General features: G+C 38.5%; 1 long non-coding RNA gene across 1 annotated transcript; it reads right to left on the bottom strand.

Annotated features, from left to right (window-relative positions):
• Positions 1–3,639: 3,639 nt before the first annotated feature.
• On the bottom strand, positions 3,640–6,579 carry LOC138916002 (uncharacterized). Its single transcript, XR_011422612.1, has 3 exons — positions 6,450–6,579; positions 5,190–5,228; positions 3,640–4,185 (listed from the first exon to the last, which is right to left on the bottom strand). It is a non-coding gene; the product is annotated as an uncharacterized lncRNA (long non-coding RNA).
• Positions 6,580–9,569: the final 2,990 nt, after the last annotated feature.

Genomic DNA, 9,569 nt, shown 5'->3' with positions numbered 1-9,569 from the left:
GCATTAAAACTCATTTGTCCATGGCACACATGTTGCCGAGGGTCGGATTAGAAGGCGCTTTAATTCTGCTTACGCCTTAGCTGATGCGCGAATGGACGCGGTTCTCGATCCGTTTACACAATAGCCAGGAGCGTTGTCTCCCTATTTAAAAAGGGAAAAGCAACGTGGCGCCCAGCCCTGAAGGGCTCCGGCTCTACCTACCTCCCACCATGTGGCTCGCCAAGCCTCGGAGTTGGCCGAGCGCAGCAGCTGCCGTGCAGAACTGGCAACTCCGTGCTCCATTAGGTCAACTGGTGGGAATTTATTATGCAAAACTATTTCTAGAAACTGATTTATTAAATATAATCTGAAATTGTTTGATAATATTTTTCTTTGAATTTTCTCAAACTGATGAAGTAATTGAAAGGGGTTCTTCCCCACCTCCAAAATTTACAATACTATTATCTCACGTGCTTCAGAATTTACATGGAAATTGATAGAAAAGGGATTCAGATCTATCACTAGTGGTGGTTTAAAGAAACATGAATCTAATATTTCAGTAATCAAAATAAGATGTAAAATAATTGTCTAAGTACAAAGTTACGACTTATACTTGGAAATATGGGAGAAAAAATCCAACTTGACATAAAAATTACCATTGTCACAAGACAAAAGATTTTTCCTTATCATCCTTAGACTTTCCTCAACTAAAAATGAGATAAGAATGTAAGCATAAAAAACCTAATTAAAAAAAGACATGGTTTCACTTTGCGCTCTAGATGCCCTGCAGCGTAGTACTAGTCTTACAACCACGTGAATTTGTTCACATTTCTCCGTGAAACCTGTTGAAAGAAGCTGTGTTGTGAGGTAGGTACATAACACCACTCCTGCCATGTTTTTAAAAGCTTCCAACTCAAACTGGGGATTGGGACAAAAGATAATAAATGTTGCTTATTTTATTACAATAGTAATTCAAAGAGAATGTGGTGGTTATACTTGGAATAAAGATAAAAGAAGTATTTGTGTTTTACAAGCTATTCAATTATTTGATGGTTGCTTATTGAAATGAAGGATCAGTCTACTAAACCACCTCAAACACTAATTGTGGTGTAAACATAATTTGGCTTATAATTGCTTGTAATTAGTTGCTTTTCAGTTACTATTATGCTTTTTCCCAATGCAATTTAAGTTAATGTAAAAGTGCCAAGAATCTTGGCAAGGTAAGTCCTTGCTAATTTGATATAGGATAATTTAAATAGTGCCCATCAACTGTACTGGTCCTTTGTAAAATCTATTATTTTTCTTAAGCATCACTACTATCTAGAAGCTCAAAGTCTCTTGTACTATTTGCTAAGTTGGTCAGTAAATTCTTATTTAAATATTTCTCTGAACTTAATATGTCCAAAATATATCTATCATCATTCCTTTATCATCAGCCCCATTTCTATCAAAGTGACTGTTTTTCCCACTTTACCAGTTAAAAAAAAGTGCTTAATGATCATTTTGCACTCTGAACATAAAGGATTGCTTAAAGGACTTAAAGGACTCCCATCCCCTGTGCCTTCTTAAGGCACCTCTAATTGTACCCTCCCACCCCCTTACTCTCTTTAGTAATCCTTCCTATTGAGATCTTACCTAAATTTTAAAAAATCCGTACTTGACCCCACTTTTACCTTCAGCTATCACCCAATTTTTCTGCTCTCTTTCACAGCGAAACTCCCTAAAAGACATAAAGACATATCTATCCTTTTGGTCTTCACCTCCTTATCTCTTCTTCAAACCCTCCAAATGGGTATGTCTCCCTACCTGCTTGACTGAAATGGCCCTTCTCAAGGCCCACATCTTGTCAAAGCTAATGGTTCAAAGAGTGGTGTCAATCTTCATTTGACTCAGTCTTTCAATAGCTTGTGACACAATTAACTACACCTTCCTTCTTGAAACAATTCTCCAGGCTTTTGTGACACCTGTCTTTCGGTTTTCCCTCTACATCTGGATATCCTTCCCAATGCCGCAGTGCCCTTGGCTTCTCCTCTGCCCTCTTCTCTATGTGCACATTCTCCCTAAATGACTTATGTCATCCAGTCCATGGCATATGACACATCCATATATTAATGACTTTCAAATCTATGTCTCCAGCCCAGACATCTCCTTTGAATTCCAGACTTTGGCACAGTTGCATATCTGACATTTCTATTTGAATGTCTAATAAGCATATCGAAGCTAAGATGACTCAAAGAGAGCTGCTTCTTTTCACAGCAAAATCTGGCCCCTCCCCACAAAAATGAAAAGAAACAAAAAACTCAGCTATCCCCAACTCAATTCCCTGGCTGACCTCTCTGCCTCTGTTCTTGCTTCCCTATGGCCTACCCTTCAGCCCATCCACTCCAGCAACCATCTCATTAAATAGCACTTACTCAAGCCCCCAGTCATTCTTGATTCTACTCTTTCCTGCGCTCCCCCTACCAGTCCAGTCTATCATTTGCCTTGTTGATGATACTTCTAGAACATTTCAAGAATGTGTTATCTTCTGTCTTCACTGCTCCCACGACCCTAATTCAGAGCGCTCAAATTGGTTCTCCTTGGACTCCTGCAGTAGCTTTCTAGCCAGTCTTTCTGCCTATACTTTGTCCCTCTTAGATAACTTACTACAGAGCAGCCAGGGTGATTTTTTTAAACATAAATCCAATTATGACACTTCTCTTATTTTAATATTTTAAAATTCTCCAGTGGTTTCCCATGACACTTAAAATCAAAATTCGTTACCTTAGGTTTCAAACCCCTCCATGATCTGGTCCAAGACTAATTCTCCTCCAGCTCATCTCCACCATTCACACCCTGTGCCCCAGCTGTATTGACCTTTCTCCTTTTAGGTCCTTTTCACTTGTCTGAAGTGCTCTTTCTCCTCCTCTTTGTATGCCTTGTTCATCCTTGTCACTTAGGTCTTAGCTTAAATGTCACTTCTTCTGAGAGGTCCCCTGTAATGTAGCGCACAGGCTAAGCTACTATAACAGAGATCCCCAAATATAGTAACTCAAAAGAGATTAAAGTTTATTTCTCTCTCACATAATGACTAGATGGAGGCAGCTGGTAACAGGCAAATGGGCAGCTCAGCTCCATGAGATCATTCAGGGACCCAGGTTCCTTCTAGCTTTTTCTAGACCCTCTGGTAAATAGGGTGAAACGTTAATTCACATGATTGAAGCTGGCCTACAACTGTCTACATTCCAGCCTGGAAAAAGAGGAGGAAGAGAAAGTGGAGGAAAAAACCCAATTTCCTTATGAAAACAAGGTCTGGAAATTGTAACATCATTTCTGCTCGCTTAGTCATATGTTCACACCCAGCTGCAAGGGAGGCTGGGAAATATAGTTGCTGCCTGGGTAGCTAGTTGGCTGGTGAGAGCTTGGAGTATTCTACTACTGAAAGGAAGGAGGGAGAGAATGGATGTGGGGCCTGTCATGCCTTTCCTTACCACTTAATCTACAGTAGCCAGCTAGTCACTCCCTGACACACCGTTCTGCTTTAATTCTCTGTGTGATCTTATTGTTCTCTTGTATTTACTAGTTTGTTGGTTGTCAGCTCCCTCTCACCCTCAATTACATTTTAAGCTACGTAAAAGCTTGCTATATAATACTGTATAGCATTGCCCAAAGGAAGTATTTGGCATAAGGTTGGTATTTAATCAGTATTAGTCGAATAAGTGAATTTTTAAGCACCCTCCTAATAGATGTGCTCTTTCAAACTGACTTTATCTCCCAACATTCCATTAAAGTGCCCCCTCCCCCCCCACACACCATTCCCTGTGCTGTCAAAATCTTACTCAGTTTCCGATGCTAGTTACAATTCCACATAACATTCTCCAGGACAACACTCCTGCACACGCTGACTGTGTTCATTATCTCTTGCTGCATAACAAATTACACAAACCTAGTGGCTTAAAACAACACACGTATTATCCATTACTTGTGTCGGTTGGGAGTTTGCACATGGTTTAGCTGGGTCCTCTGCTTCAGGGTCTCTCACAAGGCTGCAGACAAGGTGTTGGTCCATGCTGCAGTCTCATCTCAAGGTTCCACCAGGAAAAGATGTACGTCCAAGCTCACATGGTTGTTGGCAGAATTCACTTCCTTACAAGCTGTTGGACTGAGGGCCTCAGTTCCTTGCCATGTGGGCCTCTCCATAGGTCAGCTCACAACATTAACAGCTCGCTTCATCAAAGGCAGAAACAGAGAGTCTGCTGGTAAGTCAGAAATTACAATCTAATATAATCATGGCAGTGGCATCCATCACCTTTGCACCTTTGACGTATTCTATTGGTTAAGACGGTTAGGAGAAAGTCAAAGGTTCCGCTCACGCCGAAGGGGAGTGGATTTCACAAGGGCATGACTCCGGGAATTAGGGATGATTGAGGGCCAGTTTAGAACCCAGCCACCACGCTCACCACCCTCTGGGACCTTCCAAAGCATTTGTAATTAAGACCACATAAGTTACCGCTTCATGGCTTCATTGTTGGTTTAATCTGCCAACTAAATTGGCACATCCAAGTGTTTTGTTTTGATATCCCAGTCTCAAAACAAGGCACACACGTAAATTTTCATATGCTTTCACGTTGAATTCAAAGTGACAGGGTGGTGTGCTGGAGCTGACTTCTCCTTGTTTGCAAGAGCCATTTGTTAAGTTTTCAGAAGTTTTAGGAGCAGTTGACACCACGTTGGTAGCTTGAAATTGGCTATGGTGGGAGTATTTACTTCAAGGAGATTGGGGACTAAAGCAGGGCTCTCCATACCCTCCAAGAGGCAGTCATTAAACATTTACCAGTACACCACTAGTTGTCACATCTGTCACTTCGATGGTGTTGAAAACATGGTTTTTTCTAATAGAAATGTGAGTGCCACTACCCAAGGCTGTTGTGGGGCTTCATTAGGATTACAAAGGAGAAAAGTGTTTTGGAAACTGTAGAACAGCATGGAAAGAGAAGATACAGTATCATTATTACAAAATACTGATGTGAAAGTTCTGAAGAAAGGAAAAACGCTGCAAGGCCTGAGACATTTCACATTAAATTGTGAAACAAAAGGGCCCAGATATAATCGCTCCCAAAAGCTGACTTCTTTCTTGTGACTAATGTGGATAAGAGGAAATATGCCAAAAATGAAAATGCAGTTTTGTTTGGAGTGACTCCCCTTAAGTTCTGTATTGTATTTCAACTTACCAGACATAGAGGAAACGCAGGTAACAGAAGAAAATGAAACTAAGAAGAAAGAATAAGAAACTCAGAATATAACAAATTTAGTGACGATGTTTCCTAGGATGAATTAAATATTTAACAGCAGATATAAAGTTAAAAATAAGAAAAGATAGACAATGACCCTAATGGAAAGGGACAAAGCTATTTATAAACAATTTTGTTGACCACGGTCCTGACAAAATATACCAACATAATTTTCTTACTTATTTTCATCAGTAATTAAATATTCAGTAAGCAAAGAATTTGTAATGTGCTGTTTGCAAATTTCATGTGGTTCATAAACACTTTCATCGTTTCAGTTTTTAAATATTTAAGCAGATAGCCTCTTTGAAGGTTTTTTTTCTTTTGAGGTTTTTTTTTTTTTACTGTTTTTGAGTTCCACTTTTGTATTTTCTTGTTTTATCATGATCTCAACTTGGACTCATTCTGTCATCTAAAGGATTAAAAAAGTAATTGTTTTGAATGTGTGTAAAATATAAATTAAAATGTTAAAAATTACAAATTAAAACTCTTTTCAGATACTTCAAAAAGCTGCTTTTCTTCCAAAATGTATAATTATTTGTTAAAGACAATAAATATATGAGTTATAATTAGTAACAATAACTCTTAAATTTGCAATGATAAAGTTTTTTAATTTTTAAAACGTTAATGAAACCTTATTAAATATCTTTATGAAAATTAAACTATCTGCAATTCTAGTATAATACGCCCATTTTGCTACTAATGTAAAGAGTCTATATTACACTTCATGTGTGTTATGTCTATCCCTACATATACGCAAATTTAAGAAAAACATAAAGGCGTTCAGTATGGCAAAGTGTTCCTCAGCCACATATTCAACTATTTGAAATTTCATCCTCATTGGTGAGTATCTCTGGTGTCCTGAGAAAAGCAAGAAAATGGATACTTGGCACTAGGAAAAGATACTTCATTAGACCCAAAACTATTGCGTTCACAATGAGAGGAAGAATTTGACAAGTTAATGCCTGTTTTTTGTCTTTTCTGTTATCTAATTGTTTCTGCTATTCAAGTCCTCCCCACATTCCTAAGCAAGTTCTTTCTCCTATGTCAACAGCACCATAAACCATGAACCCTTATGGCATTTGTACTCAGTTGCCTTTTGTATTGTGGACATAGGGTAAGAGACATGGAGAAATATTTCCCTGGAGTCTAATTGTTGTTATTTCCCGTAATGGATGTTTAAGTTTATGAGTCATACTATACCTGTAACGTGCACTGGATTCCAAGCGACAGAGTTCCCCATGCGTTATTTAATAAATGCCTTTTTGGGTATGTTTGTGACGTGCAGGGTCCAGGGCAGAGCCCTTCTTGCTGGGTCTAAGATATTGCTTCCAGTTCACAGAATTATTATCTCTGGACTGCAGCTTCTAACAGCCTTTTATAGCTGTAGCTTAAAGTCTCAAACCCCTAGCTCTTCCCTAGTCTTCTATGCCACTGGTAGGCATAAAGGTTTCTTAGAGTAGAGGTTTTTAATCTTTTGGGCCCCTCCAGTTACTCTATTTCAAAAAACCTGTCAAACTGAAATGAAAAAGTCCACATTTTCTGAGGCCAAATATTTACAGAAATTCAGTTCTTGTGTCTATTGTGTATGGTAAATTTTTGAGTCAGGTATCATGGGAAGTAAGTTCTTTTGAATATTAATTTATAAATTCTTAGGGAAAATTAGCCCTATTCTTCCCCTCCCCCCAGGTCTGGTGGCTAATTTCAGAAAGCAGAGTTAAGTTTCTATGTCCCAGAGTTTGGAGGCCTCTACTCTGTAGCAACTTAGCAGCTCCAAGGGAAAGACCTCTACCTATAGACTGACTGTCGAGCCTCATCTCAGTAAGAAAAACTCAACTCGGCCTTCCTACGGTAAGCCCAAAGGCCTAGAGCTTACAATCTGTTTTGTAGTGCTTCACACTTAAATACTAATACCAAGTATCCAATATTTGAAGAAAGCCTTCAACACTTAATCAAAGTAAACGGGAAACCAGAAGAAACAGAAATAATGTAGGATGTAGAAATAAACTTCCGAGAAAAAAAGACCATAGTCCTGCTCCATAGGGATAAGAGAAGATATTCTATCCATAAGAACAAAAATTCTATATAAACAAGAATTGTTCAAAGAATGATAAAAATAACCAAGAATTGTTTAAAGAATAAAAAAGGTGCTTGGAAATTAAAAATAGGATAGCAGAGATTAAAAAAAAAAGGTGGGAGATAAATTTGAAGAAATCTTTCAGCAAGTAGGACAAGCCAGGGATAAAAGATAGGAGAGAGGGGCTGGCCCCGTGGCTGAGTGGTTAAGTTCGTGCGCTCCGCTGCAGGCGGCCCAGTGTTTCGTTGGTTCGAATCCTGGGCGCGGACACGGCACTGCTCATCAAACCACGCTGAGGCGGCGTTCCACATGCCACAACTAGAAGGACCCACAACGAAGAATATACAACTATGTACGGGGTGGCTTTGGGGAGAAAAAGGAAAAAAATTAAAAATCTTTCAAAAAAAAAAAAAGGAGAGAAAAGACAGGAAAATTGATTGATCAATTCAACAGTCCTCAAACCCCAATAATAAGAGTTTTAAAAAGAAAAAGAGAGAGGAGGTAATTATCAAAGAAATAGTGAAAGATTTCAGGCCAGCCCCAGTTGCTTAGTGATTAAGTTTGGTTCACTCCACTTCGGCAGCCCTGGGTCAGTTCCCTCGGCACAGACCTATGCCACTTGTCTATTAGTGGCCATGCTGTGGTGGTGGTTCATGTACAAAAAGAGGAAGATTGGCAGCAGATGTTAGCTCAGGGCAAATCTTCCTCAGCAAAAACAAAAACAAAAACAACTTCACAACAGGAGTACATTGATTGAAAGGGCTCACCTAGTGCCCCACAAAATGAATGAAAAAAAAAAAAGACCCAAACCAAGGCACATAATTATGAAATTTCAGGACACTTTGGATAAACATTTTAAAACCTCCCATAGAGAAAAAAAAGTCACAATCAAAGGATAAAGAATCAGAAAGCATTGGACTTTTCAATAGCAACATTGGAAGCTTAAAGACAATGGAAGAATACCTTCAAAATTTTTGAGGAAAAAGTATTTTTAGCTGACAACTCTATACCTAGTTTCAGGCAGCACCTAGGTTTCGTTTCTTTTCTTTGTTTTTGGTCAGTTATTTATCTATTTATTGAGGTATAATTGACATATAACTTTATATTTGTTTCAGGTGTACAACATAATGATTCAATATTTGTATACATTGTGAAATGATCACCACAATAATTCTAGTTACCATCTGTCACCATACATGGTTACAAAAACTTTTTTTCTTGTGTTGAGGACTTTTAAGATTTACTTTCTTAGAGGGGCTGGCCCCGTGACCAAGTGGTTAAGTTGAGGTGGCATCCCATATGCCACAAGTAGAATGACCCACAACTAAAACATACAACTATGTACTGGGGGGGTTGGCAAGAAAATAAAGCAGAAAAAAAAAAGATTGGCAACAGTTGTTAGCTCAGGTGCTACCTAAAAAAAAAGGAATCTCAACTGTTTAAAAAAAAAGATTTACTTTCTTAGAAACTTTCAAATATGTAGTACAGTATTATTTGTTTATTTATTTACTTTTTTGCTGAGGAAGATTTGCCCTGAGCTAACATCTGTTGCCAATCTTCCTCTTTTTGTATGTGAGCTGCCACCACAGCATGGCCACTGACAGAGAAGTGATGTAGGTCCATGTCCAGGAACCAAATCTGGGCCACTGAAGTGGAATGTGCCACACTTAACCACTAGGCCACTGGGGCTAGCCCAATATTATTAACTATAGTCACTGTGGTGTACATTGGTCCCTAGGTTTCTTGATAGAAACTGAATATATCATGTTTTATGCAAAGAGTTAGTAAAAGCAAATTGTCACTACAACTTATTATATAGCCTGTTAATAATTAATTAATAAAAGCAAATGATTTCCACAAGCTATTAAAAATCAGAAGTAAAGTCTGTTTTTATCACACACAGAATGGTATTACGATTAGTGCAATGAAACCAAAGTAACAAAGAATTGTTTAAGTTCTCTTCATGGCTTATTCTCTTGTACTCTTCTTGTTTGAGAAGGATAATAACTGGAGTAATTGGAGCAATAAACTATCACTCTCAATAAATTCTCTCTCTTAGGACATCTTTATTTAGAGCTGAAGAACAAAAGATATTCTGGCATGTTGGAAACAGGTTTTCATTAGTCACTCAGAGCTTCCACTCATGATGGAAGCTAGAGAAGGAGTTGGGAACCAAGAACCCTTAGTACACTCCCCCTCCCATTGTTAATAGACCAAACTATACCTGCCATATACCAAAATCCTGC

This window comes from Equus caballus, chromosome 10 (assembly GCF_041296265.1).
Source record: "Equus caballus isolate H_3958 breed thoroughbred chromosome 10, TB-T2T, whole genome shotgun sequence".
In the NCBI taxonomy this organism is placed as follows: Eukaryota; Metazoa; Chordata; class Mammalia; order Perissodactyla; family Equidae; genus Equus; species Equus caballus.
Note: the sequence above shows the minus strand (reverse complement) of the source record. Positions and strands in the feature narration are given on the sequence as shown.